General features: G+C 47.0%; 1 long non-coding RNA gene across 1 annotated transcript; it reads left to right on the plus strand.

The window, feature by feature from the left end:
• The first annotated feature begins 11,521 nt into the window (after positions 1-11,521).
• LOC144617105 (uncharacterized) lies at positions 11,522-12,636 on the plus strand. Its single transcript, XR_013557139.2, has 2 exons — positions 11,522-11,784; positions 12,338-12,636. It is a non-coding gene; the product is annotated as an uncharacterized LOC144617105 (long non-coding RNA).
• Positions 12,637-12,989: the final 353 nt, after the last annotated feature.

Genomic DNA, 12,989 nt, shown 5'->3' on the forward strand with positions numbered 1-12,989 from the left:
CCACAGAAAATGCTGGAGTCCTTGTGTTCCCTGAGACCCCCACCAGCCCCCCGATACCCCACAGCAGTTGGGCTAACCCTGGCCCATCTGCACACATAACTTGCATTTCAGCTACACCGCTCTTGTTCTAAGTCGCATCCAAGAATCACAGCAACTGATTATAAAGTGTCGCTTGGTGCAGAATGTTGCATCCAGATTACATAGTTTTATTTTGGCCTCGTTTGGTTTTCAATAATAAGAGACTGAGGTAAGTGATGTTGGCTGGAGAGGAAGCGTTGAAAACCTCAAGCAATTCTTCCTGCCTCTGACTGTGCTACCTTCTTCCTATAGGATAGTGATTTGTTATGACGATATCTTCAGCTCTGTTTTATACATTAGAAGGTGAAGGACGTTGCCCAAATTGAACGAGTTAGTACGTGAAATAGGTAAACGACATAGTAAGTGCCTGATGGCTCCTACGTTCATGCTCGACCTGCTGTAACTCGCTGCCCTCTTAGAAGTAACCTGTATTCCTCTCTAGGCAGCATAGCTCCAGATATCGGATTCCACACGACAGTCTGTTCAAGGTGCACTTTCTTCCTCTGCTAGGGTGAGTGGAAAGCCCTGACAAAGAGTCTTCTGGGGAACCCGCTGGCCATGAGCGCCTCAAGGCAGGACTGTTGGCATTCCTAGAGCCTAACATAACACTTTGCACGGACCGCACGTTCCAAAGGTGCGTTGGAGGGGTGCATGGATGAATGAATGAATGAATGAATGAATAAACATGGCAACGCATAACACAAACAAGTGTGGGTTCTATTCTGGCCAGGTAAGCTGGTTTGCTCCCACCACCCAAGACACACGATATTCAGTCCGCCAGCTCACAATTACGGTACATTGAAAGCAATCAGAAGGATGAAATGTAGGCTGACCTCACCGCAGACACGTCTGGGAGAGCTCCATTTACGCAGAACCCCTTGGACGTTCCTGCGGTAACAGGAAGTAACCTGGGAACGAAGACAAATCCGAGACAGGATGAGTCAGAGGCATGGTCAGCCCTGCTCTATTTCCCCTTCACCCCCTCTGCCAGCGCGGAGGACTTTTCCCAAACCCTCCTGACAACTGCTGTCAGTTTGCCCAGGACACCAGGCTCACCACACTTGCCGTAGCTACTCTTTACATATGATGCCCAGAGCAGCACGTAAATAAATACCAAGAGGAAAAGGCAACGATTTCCTCCTGGCTGTTCTGCTGTTGTTTTACAACAAACAGGAAGCAATGCGATACGGGTAGGGACATAGTATAAATCACTAAACAGTAATTAAGGGTCAAGGGATGGATACAGCCAGTCTACATGCCTCCGAGAAAGATCTAGAGTTAGTTCCTGGACAGTAAGAAGAACCAAGCCAGTAATGGAATAGTGTTATGGAAAGGGGTAGTGAAGCGTCACTATGTATTAACCTGAAGACTATTTAAAATGATTGTTGGCATGTTTTGGGCCATCGTTTAAAAAACCATGCCCATTTTAGCCACTCTGACTGGCACGAGGTGGTATCTCAGTGTGGTTTTGATTTGTATTTCCCTGATGAGGAGCGACGTTGAGCATCTTTTCATGTGCCTGTTGGCCATCTTGATGTCTTCTTTAGAGAAGTGTCTATTCATGTGGATCCTGAGAAACTTAACAGAAGACCATGGGGGAGGGTAAGGGAAAAAAAAGTTAGAGAGGGAGGGAGCCAAACCATAAAAGACTCTTAAAAACTGAGAATAAACTGAGGGTTGATGGGTGGGAGGGAGGCAAAGGTGGGTAATGGGCATTGAGGAGGGCACCTGCTTGGATGAGCACTGGGTGTTGTATGGACCAATTTGACAATAAATTTTATATTAAAAAAAAAACAACATGCCCAGTTATAGTCTCCAAAAGTGAAGGTCACTATTGTAAAAGTAGCTCACAGAGGAGCTAACAGAAATGGCCAAATGTGTGAAAAATAAGAAAAATGGAGTAATTACTTTTGTCCTTATTGAAAGTGTTAAAGACTTAGAGCTTTATTTTTATTATTTATTTATTTATTTATTTACTGGGGGGAGGGGGAGACAGAGAATCTCAAGCAGGGTCCATACCCAGTGAAGAGTCTGACACAGGGCTTGATCTCATGGCTGTGAGATCGTGACCTGAGTAGAAATCAAGAGTCGGATGCTCAACAAACTGAGCCACCCAGGTGCCTGATGGTTATCTTTTCGACAATCTTTTGTCATGGCAAAACCAGGAAAGTTTTGGAGGCCCAGCGTTGTCTCTGTTGATGCCTCCAACGTTGGGAGTCTTCAAGTGCTTGTCTTACTTAACGAGACTCTGATTTCCTTACGAATATGATCACTGTCATCTCAAACTTTCTTACCCATCATTTAATAACACTTAACTAAGCACCTTCAGCATTCAGCCAGGCTCTACAAGGACTTCACAGGTACACCTTCACGCTGATCGAAAAGTCACTGTTCAACCACAACAATGTCCAGACTCTTTAGAATTAATGCCATTTTAATGCTTATTTGTTTTTGAGAGAGAGAGAGAGAGAGAGAGAGAGAATGAGCCAGGGAAGGTAGAGAGAGAGGGAGACACAGAATCTGAAGCAGGTTGCAGGCTCTGAGAGGTCAGCACAGTGCCCGATGTGGGGTTCAAACCCACGAACCATGAGATCATGACCTGAGCCGAAGTCAGACACTTAATCGACTGAGTCACCCAGGCGCCCCAGAATTAATGCCGTTTTAGACACAACTGTTTAAGTCTGAAACACAGTACCAAAGGTTACAGAGAGAAGGGAAGAAGGGAAAATCTGTGCTGCCACGAAGGCTATAATCGAGAAGTGACTTGGATTGTGGGGGGTGGTGAGGAAATGTGATGTTTGTGCTTAAAATATCAGTGAAAACACTGTTACAGAAACAGATCGTGTCACCTGTCTTCAAATTTTAAGACATTTCTAGAGGGAAAACATCTAACTGTCTACACTACTTTCACAAATAAAATTGTCATTAAGTGGAAATGGAACGAGCTTGAAGTGAGTTGGAAAGCAGCACATTTTGATCTGCCAACGAGTCTTTTTCCATCACTTATCCTGGAGAAAGCATAACTCTTGTTTTCTTTTGCCGTGGCTGTTTTGATAACTCAGCTGTCATGCGTACATCTGTGCCAGGGCCCATGTGTAAGAGCTTGCTCTTTATTCCAAGGAGATGGCAGAAAGTTCAAAAGGCAGAACAAAGTTAAATGTCACCAAAGAGGGTATATGTCTCATAACAAATCAGAAACAGAGATGATTAAAAATGACAGCTATGGCAGTCCTTGGATTTCAGAAGTTTCCGTAGGAGAGGGTCCCTTCTGGTGGAGATGGCTCTGAGGACAGAGAACAGAGAACTGCACCCCCCAGGAGAGAGTCCACATGAGTGGACAGGCAGGTGCCCTCACAGTCCCAGGGAGCACATTCCAATGGCTGCTTATTGAGGGAGCACCTCCGACAGCATCTCACTGTCTCTGAGCCGCAAAAAAAGAAGGCAGCTCCCAAGGCATAAAACTCCCCCACCATTTGCAGGGAGCGATCCCTTCAAAGCTCAGTGGGGCCCCACTGAAGGTCTATGACACGCAGCATGCCCACAGATGAGGGCACAGATTTTCTCAGAGCCACCGAGAATAAAACTTATCACCATAAAAATGTGGCTTTCTCTTGCCACCACAGGCTAGGATTCCCAGTTGCCAGTTGCCCAGAACCCTTTGGTTCTGGTGTTGATGTTCCACACCGTGCCTGAGCCTCGGCTCTCGCCCTGCAGAACTGTTTTCGTCGTCTTCGGTGGATAAGGCCTTTTCCTGTCTTACGACAAAGATTCCTAGGAATTGCTCAACACTGAATCCACAGTTTGGAAGGAGAGGAAAGACAAGGCACAACCACTGGCCAGTTTTTCCTTGACTCTGATCATAAAATCAAGTTCAAGTGGTGTCATTCCACACTAATCGGAATAATGAGGTAAGAAAATGCAAAGGAAATGGTTTCCTTCAAGTGCCCATTATCTGATGCCAATTCACAAAGAAATGCTTAGGAAATTGGAAGTGCATGGAGCAGTCACATGATGTGGGGGGACTGAAGTCAATATGGCCATTGTTATGCATTCCAGGGTCAAAGTCTCATGAGTGTGTGTGTGGGGGGGTTTAATGACACAAATTACTGTTCCTATTAGTGAGTGTTGAATGATGCCGGCTATCAAGACTGTGTCTAGTGGAAATAAGGTGGGCAGATCAGTGTTTTAATACTGTTTACTACAGTATTTAAAATTAAGACCAAATGCCAGCAAATAATGCACACTGTTTTCTGCGTGAACTTCTCTTTCTAAGAATTCAGTCAGTAGGAGGTTGAATTTCAAGTCTACCTAGAGAGCTCTATGAAAAATGAACAACGTGATCTTTGAAGGATTTCGTTTCACCCGAGATACTCTGATGTTCCCTTTGTCTACATCCAGTACTCATTCACTGTAACGTGGGTAATGGTCAGAAGATGTCAGAAGCCAGAAGATGCTCGAAGGCACATTTTCACTTCATCTGCTTTTCTGACACGTTAGTTTAACTTCATCAGGGGGTTGAAGCCGATTTCCTGAAGCAATTTCCAGGGTCCTTGTGCAAAAAGTGAAAACCATTCCCATTCTTCTAAGACATATGGTTGTTATTATGTAAAAATTCTCCTGTGCCATTCTGGCACCCGCCCCCTCCACCCCCTGCCCCCATCACCACTTCTGTGGATCAGGCTTAACCACTGTGTTTAGAATGCATTCATTGTCCAAGGCTTTCTGGGCAAGCATCGGCCCATCAACCACCCCACCCCCCAAAAAAGAGGGGAGTTTATCTCCTCTGGAGTTCCACATCCCAGCCCTCAGCCAGAGGGGGCTCCGAGGGGGTCACTGCACTGACACCAGGTGACCTAACAGTCCAGGAGATGTATCTGCTTCTACTTGAAAGAGGGGACCAGGGTAATCTCAGAGAGCGCAGTAGACCAGAAGCGTCAGGTGGACCTGGGGACCTGGGGTACCATTAGCAGAAAGCAGCTCATCTGGGTGTTGGGATACCTGCGGTGGGGGCTCTGGAGCCAGGCTGCCTGGGGTTGAATCTTCTGCCTCTAATGCTGATAAAATCTGTGGCTTCTGGCGAGTTATTTACCGTCTTCCAAGCTTTCAGTGTTCCCATCAGGAAACAAGTGCCCACCTCACAGAACTGATGTGAAAGCAAAGTGAGGTAGAGTGTGTAAAGTGTTAGGCAAAGTAGTCGGCACAGAGATGATTAATAAATACTAGCTCTTACCGTTCTTTGCCTTGCAAATACAAATAAGCCTAATGCTTATCCCAAAGGCATTGGTGAAGTTGAAGCAGTTGAGGGCTGTATCTTGGGACACATCTTGGGACATCTTGGGTACCAACTGCATACGTTGAATGCTGCCAGTCTCAGCAACTGTATCTCATAGGAAGGGAGATCCAAGCATGATCCCATGGAGATTTTGGATGCTCAGGAGGTGACAGTAGGTGACAGTGGGTGTCCCAGACTTCTGATGTGGACAGAGCCTTAGGGGAGACGTGAGTCTACCCCACAGCAGTGATGCAGGGTTGTCATGGAAACTGCTGACAGACCAAGGGAAGCCAAAGACACATGTCCGGTTACCCCAGCTTGTCGCACATGTCCCCTTTCTAGTTAGAGAAGCCAGACCTCACCTTTAATTTTCCCCAACATCTGTCAGAGTCTGGTCGAAGCAGTAGTAGGCACTTAAAAGAGAAGAAGACAAAGTCTGGGAATGGTGGTGGTTGAATAAAGTAGGACCAACTGCCCATCCCTCATCTTCTTCTGTGATGAATGTGGTTGGACCGGATGCAGGGCTCAGGGTGCATCTCAGTCATGGTTTGACCAAGGCCCTGGGTCTCTGCCAAGTTCTAGTCCAAGGAGAGACCAGAGAAGAGCTGAGCAGGGTCTCAGGGCTCATGTCAAGAGCATGGGCATAGTGGGTCCCATGTGGCACTCTGCCTGTGACTGGGACACTGTCCTTTTCTGGAACCCCTCTGGGTCCATTTCTGCCCACCATGGTGGGGCCAGATCTATAGTCTTTCTCCTTTATTACAGCAGACACTCCCCTCAGACTTGCCTAGGGAAACAGGACCCACCTTCTATCCTATAGAGGCTATAGGAACAACCTCTGATTAACGCTGGAACTTAAAGTTTGGGGGAGGGGTGTCCTCTTGGCCAGTAGCAAGTTATTGCAAATAGTAAATTTGGAAACAAAACACCTCAACCTCTAATTTTGAACATATTCAGCATGACCCTCATTTTACCTTTTTCCTTTTTCCCCCCATAAGAACTCTTGACTTTAATAAATTGCTGTACATAAAGGGGATCTTAGAAAAGAAAGGAATCTGTATTTCTGGTATCCAATGGTCTGGTCTGTTAGCTTAGTATGTATGGAACTTACTAAATGACAGAAAAATATCACAGCTGTTCAAATCAGGCTAAAGAAAGGAGGGAAAAGATATTTATGTCACCACAGTAGACAATTAAGGCAACAAATAGGGCTTCTGACAATTACATAAACTAAGGTTTAAGAATTTCCAGAACTGTAAGCTAGAGATTTTGTTTAAAAAAAAAGACAAAAAATCATTTTAAAATGGATTTTTAAAAATGGCTAAAATTCCATAACCATAATGCAAATGACTGAGAAAGTCCTGCTGAAATGAAAAAGGCATCACAAATGTAGTCAGATTTTCAGCAGTGGGTCTCCTCCAAACACCTACTGGTGTGTGGTCATTTCCTTTTATTGTCATTTTACTGTTTTTCAAGCTGAGATAATCCCACCAGTTCCTCAAGGAGCTTCTCAAATGCAGGCAGATTCCTGCCCAAACGCAGATTCCTTTCTGCAAAACCCAAGCATATAGGAGGAAGTGGTCATGAGCTCAGGCCAAGGCATCATCCCATGTAATACCCGAGACCCTGGGGCAGGTTTCAGGAGCCTGGAAGCTGTAAGGGCTGTAGGACATGGTGATCAATGCTACTGAAGTGTCCACAGCTTCCTCCACGTAGCCAAATTCAGCCACCAGCTTCATGGACGAAAAGAGCCCATCATGAAGCCAGAAAGAGGTTCCAGAGGCCAGGAAGCAGAAGCTGAGACAAATCTCAGAATCACCAGAGGCTGAGAGGTACCAACCATCGAATTGTCTTCTGCTCAGTGGAGAGTTCCAGCTGTTCGTGTTTTTGCTGCAGCTCACAGCCATGCCATGTGGTTGGTATCTCAGGCTCTTTGATCCCCTTCCCCCACTCTCTCCAGCAACTGGGAAAATACAGCTGGGCAGGGCAGCCATCCCTGCCACATCAGATGATGATGTGTTTCAGCATGAGTTAGAAGAAATGGAAACAGTTTGTTGGCTTTAATAATGGTCCAAAGCGTGCGTGACTACAGGAAGCTCTTTGTGGGTCTGAAATTTAGGGTGTTGAATATTTGCACACAGTCCTTGCCAACCCACAATGCCCCTTGGACAATTTTTGGTGAACCAACGTTTGAACAAATCCAAGGTGCGGTTGGATGGATGGAGCGCCAGACCTGGGATGTTTCCCAGAGAGGGGCCTTGGACCACCAAAGGCATGGTCCTCCAAAAAGTCCTGCAGATGCTGGAATAACTGACTGACTATCCAAATGAGTGAATGAATGAAGGCTGAATGAAGAATAATTTTCTGTGCCTGACAAGGGGATTTAAACCAGTGGAGAAGGTAGAACATCCTTCCCCTGAGAGACCACCACCACAGCTGTGGCTGTCATTCTGTCCTAGCTCCTGAGACTGGGGGTGAAGAAGAATGTATTGGATAGTGAGGGAACTCAATCACTTGAAAGGTTCTTTCAAACCCTAAGAATCTATGACGTGACAGTTGAAGAAGGTCATCAGAACCCACTCACATTGCTATTTCTCTGAGCATAGCCCCTGAGACTCCACTCTCCTTTTTGTAGACCCTTGGACTGAGCATTCTTGCCATGACCCTGCTGTGCTCCGTTTGTGTCCCACATTGGGACTCACCTTCTGGCTTCAGTTCTCTTTATTGCTTGGTCTGAAATTTGGCCTTATGTTCAAGACTCCTAGAAAGAGCCAGTCCCCTGTTTTATGGGGACTTTCCTCTCAGTTTTTTAAAAAAATTCTTTTTAATGTTTATTCATTTTTGAGAGACAGAGACAGAGCACGAGCTGGGAAGGGGCACAGAGAGAAAGGCACACACACACACAGAATCTGAAGCAGGCTCCAGGCTCTGGGCTGTCAGCAGAAAGCCTAACGTGGGGCTCGAACCCACGAACCACGAGATCATGACCTGAGCTGAAGTTGGACGTTCAACCAACTGAGCCACCCAGGAGCCCCCCTCTCAGTTTTAATATTGAATCTGAGTACCACTTCTCCGTCCATCTGTGCATATGATGCTGACGCACTTTGTCAGAGTCAAAGACAGGGTGTTGCTGGATGCCCATTGCTGGGAGGTTTCTTCAGGGCCACCCTACAGAACATCAAACATATTCTGGAGACTTCAAGAGAATGTACAGCCTCTATTTTTACTGTAAGATGGTCAGGGGAGAGATACTGTAGCTTGTAACTTAGGGATATACATTGGCCTCACAGATTCAGACCAGGGGAGGGAAACATAGAGCGAGCTGATCACCACCACCTCCACCTTTGCTCACGGAAGACAGTTCTAATTGATCCCAGAACTCTTTCTCACTGAGCGTAAATGTGATCTCATGTCGCCATGAGATTGGAGCTGACAATCGAGTGAATTTTGTGCTATCCTGACTTTGTCCAGCCAGTTGTGGTATGTGTTTTTTGACAAAACTAAGGGATAATACAGAGTAAGGGACGGTGAGGCTTCTGTGGGACTTGCAGTGACACCCAGTAGGGACTGAGAATATTCAGCATATGGGGATTGTCCCGCTCCCACCGTGGCTTGCAGCTTACTTAGGTGTGAAAGGGGCTGCACCTGTCTATGCAGCCCCTTGCCAGGTGTTCAGAAGGTCCCTGCCAGACTGCCCTGCTCCAGCAAGGGATAGAGAGGGACTAGTCATCTGGCCTCAGTTCTGCATCTTGGAGCTGCACATACTTGAGTCTTTGCCTTTGACTCCGGTCCCTAAAGGGACCTGTGCCCCTGATTAGGGTCCTGGTTGGTGGGGGCGGGGGGGGGGTCCACAGGAAAGAACACTGGCTCTTGAGGGTCAGTGCTTTAATAAAAAGGGAAAATAGTCCAACAACCTGGTAGGCGGCAAAAACACCAGCCCACCAGTCTCCCAGAAGCACCTTCCTTGTCTTCATATACTGTTCTTGGCAAAGGGCCTCCACACGTGGGCTCCAAATGGCACTCAGGCTTGGCCCCTTTGACGGGCCTGCATATGAAACATGTTCGTTGTGCAGGACTTTGGCTGTAATGGCACTTTGGCTGTAATGGCAGCTGTATAATGATGTGATTATTGGATTCCCCTTGGCTCTGCCCAATCCCTAAAGAAATAAGAATAAATTGGGCAAGGCACATGGCTGGGATCCCATGCAGAGCCATGCAACCCTCTTGGTTGATAGGTCCCAGGTTCACAGTCAGAGGCATGTCCCCATATTATAATGAGGGTGTGTCTGGTGCTCAGATGACCTTCATCATCCTCTCTATGGGGAAGGAAGCAACGTCCAGAGACAGAAGCCCACTGGTCTCTGTGCTTATCCATAGACCCTGTGCCCGAGGGGAGCTCCGGCTTCTCCATATAAATAGCGGAGCACTCTACCAGGACAAAGGCACCTAGTGGAAACTTTCTGGAAGGGATCCTCTTTTGTGGTACAACTGTTGACAGATTTTACTGCTAGAAACCGTAAGAAGGGAAGAACAAGGAAGGAAATTACCAAATATGTGTATATACAAATATGTGTGCTCACAACAAATCTTTAGGCAAAAATATGTATTCCTTACAATGAAATGTGATATGAAACTATAATCGAAATTCTATAGAATTCTATAACAGAATTCTATAATCAAGTAAAAGAAACTGTCCAAATAAGAGTCCCTAATGCTTGACCCTTAAACTGTTAGTCTGGATGGGAAAGGCTTAATAGAAATTTTTAAATCATGTTGAAATTGTCAGGCTGTAACATAGGGTGCATTGCAAGTTGGGGTTCTCATATTTGTTCCTCTGTTGGACACCTTGAAGATAGACCTCTGTGATATTGTGATTCTTCATAAGAAATATATATCTAGTCTTCGTCCTGGATCTGGGCGCAGCTCCTAAAATCCTTGTAATTTCCTAGGTGAGGCGAGCCCTTAAGGTGTCTTTTGTCATGTTATTGAGGCGACTTTTGGAAAGCACCTGGATCACTTAAGGATGGGAGGGGGGAGGGTTTGAGACTGAGTTCCCTTGTCAGCTACTAGTTATTGAATCAGTCGTGCTTGTGTGGTGAAACCTCCACGAAACCCTGAAGGACGGGGTTCGGAGAGCTTTCCAGGTTGGTGAGCACGTGGAGGTGTGGGACAAGTGGCACCGTCAGCACGGACCCTCCGCATCCCCTCCCCATGCTTTGGTCTATGCATTTCCTCCGTCTGGCTATTCCTGGGTTCCATCCCTCTCTCATAAACTGGCGATCTACTAAGTGAAATTTTCTCCGAGTTCTGTGAGGGGCTCTAGCTACTTGGTTGAACCTGAGGAGGGGTCTTGGGAACCTCTGATCTATGGCAGGTTGGCCCGAAGCACAGGTGACAACCGGGGCTCGGCCACTGGCTATTGCGGCCACTCAGCTGGTGTCACAGAATTGCTTGGTGGTGTTGGAAAACCCCACACAGGAAGTGGAATCAGAATCGCAGTCTCCCAGCCCCTGTCTTCTTTGTTAGCACACAGATAATAAGAGGAATTCGATAGACTTCCATTTATAAGAGTCAGCACCTTTTTCTCTTTCTTTCCCGTGTGGCTCAGGAGCCACCAGGTTCTATGGGAGGTTTTCCTTACACGCCTTTATACTCGGGTGGCCTCGGAGACAGAGAACGCGACACAGCATCTTTGGCAGATTCGTCGTGAGTTTACAGATCTGATTTTCGAAACGATCCCTTTCCAGGTGAGGAGCTCCCAGAGCGTCATCCTCCCAGGGCTGGGAAGGCCCTCTTCCCGGGCGGGAATGTGGGCCGGGGGCCAACACGTCTCCACCAAAAACTGTCTCTGCAGGGCACTGGCCCCAGGAAGTTTCCTCTTTCTTGTTTCGGTTTTCTGTGCGAGCGCTATTGAACATATGAGCCCTTCTGGTGTTTCAGGTCTTTTGCAAGAGGACACAGAATAGTGATTTTGATTAACAACAGTAAGAATAATTATAAAAGTGTTCGGGACCCTGCAGGCGGAAGGAGCAGCGTGTGTGAAGGGCCCGGGTGTGAGGGCGCACAGGGCAGGCGGGACAATGAGCCATTCAGTGAGGCTGGAATCCAAGGTGTCCAGGGAGCAGGAGGGAGGTGAGCCTGGTGGGGACCCGTCCGCCCTGCACGGGAACAATGAGACAACTTTTATTATCTATGCCACATATCATTTCATTTACTCTCTCTGCCATTCCTTGGAATTAGGTAGCCTCATTCTCTCTTTACAGATAAAAACTGAAGTTCAGGGAAGATGATAGTCTTGTTTAAGAGCCTCTAAGGAGCACAAGGGGAAATTTGGGATCTAAAAGCCTGTCTTTCTGGCTTCTCAGTTCCTGAACCTTCATACGTTGATATGCATGTTGAAAACTTAACGCATGCGTATGTGGTGGTTTTTAAGTGTATGTATAAATTCTTTGACTCTCCTTCCTTTAAGAGGTAAAGCTTAACAAACAAACAAAAAAAAAGAAAGAAAGAAAGAAAAAGTAAAGCTTAGCTCTCTGCCCCTGGGAAGTGGGCGGGGCTTAGTGACGTTCTACAGAATCAGAACCTGTGGCACCGGTGACATGTGTGACCTCCAAGGCTAGGTCGTAAAAGACGCTGCTCTCTCTGCCCGTCTTCCTCTCACACTCTGTCTCGATCTCTTTCTCAAAAATAAATACACATTAAAAGAAATGTTTTAAAGAAGCCTGTGGAAGTTTGCAGAGGTCACTGAGTACCCGACAAAGAGGAGAGATAATGATTAGGCTTGCACGGTAGAGAGACGTCCCGGTATTTGCAGAAGGAAAGAGTAAAGTGGGTATTACGGGACGCAGCCCCCCAGTGCCTGAGAAGGGAAACGAGAGGTGGGAGAAGGATGGAAAGATGCAGAGCCAGAAAAGCAGAGCCTAGAAATGCTCAGAGGTGGATATAACAGGACGTGCCCCTTCCTCCAACCTCTTCCTTCACCCTCAGGCTCAGGCATATGGAGTGTTCAAGAATCATTGGCTCACGCGAACGAGTCTGACTTCCGCGAACATCGACGCTAGTCCGTGCAACCACAGAATTTTACAGATGCACAGCCCAGAGAAGTCAAAGGAGAACGTCGAGCTCTACAGAAGAATAAACTCAGTGCTCAGCCCAGACACCTGCACCTGTTTCGGGTGCACAGCGTTACTCACGGGCATCCGTCAGCACTTAGTGTCTGTCACATTCTGCCCTGAGAGCCTTATTTTCTCAACGGTCCTATCTAATAAATACCTTCACGATCCTCATTTTACGAATTAGAACAGGGGTCAGCAAACTGTGGGCCAAATCTGGCGGCTGCCTGCTTTCTGGGTAACACAACCACGCTCGCTTTTTTATACATTGTCCATGGCTGCTTCTGCACCACAGTGGCCAAGATGAGTAGCTGCTCTCAAGACCTCACGGCCAAAAATCTTTGCTGTCTGGTCCTTAACAAGAAAAGCAAGCCGACCGCTGAGGTAGACCCCGGATCGGGAGGCGGGACCAGCAAGCAGAGTGGTGCAGCCAATCAGAACCGGGGCCGGGTCTGACTTGAGAGCCCTTCAGAGTCTGGCTTTAGTGCTGCTGAACGGGCTCAGGCAGGGCGACCGCCCGGTCAAGG

This window comes from Panthera onca, chromosome C1, assembly GCF_046562875.1.
Source record: "Panthera onca isolate mPanOnc1 chromosome C1, mPanOnc1 haplotype 2, whole genome shotgun sequence".
NCBI classification, from domain to species: domain Eukaryota; kingdom Metazoa; phylum Chordata; class Mammalia; order Carnivora; family Felidae; genus Panthera; species Panthera onca.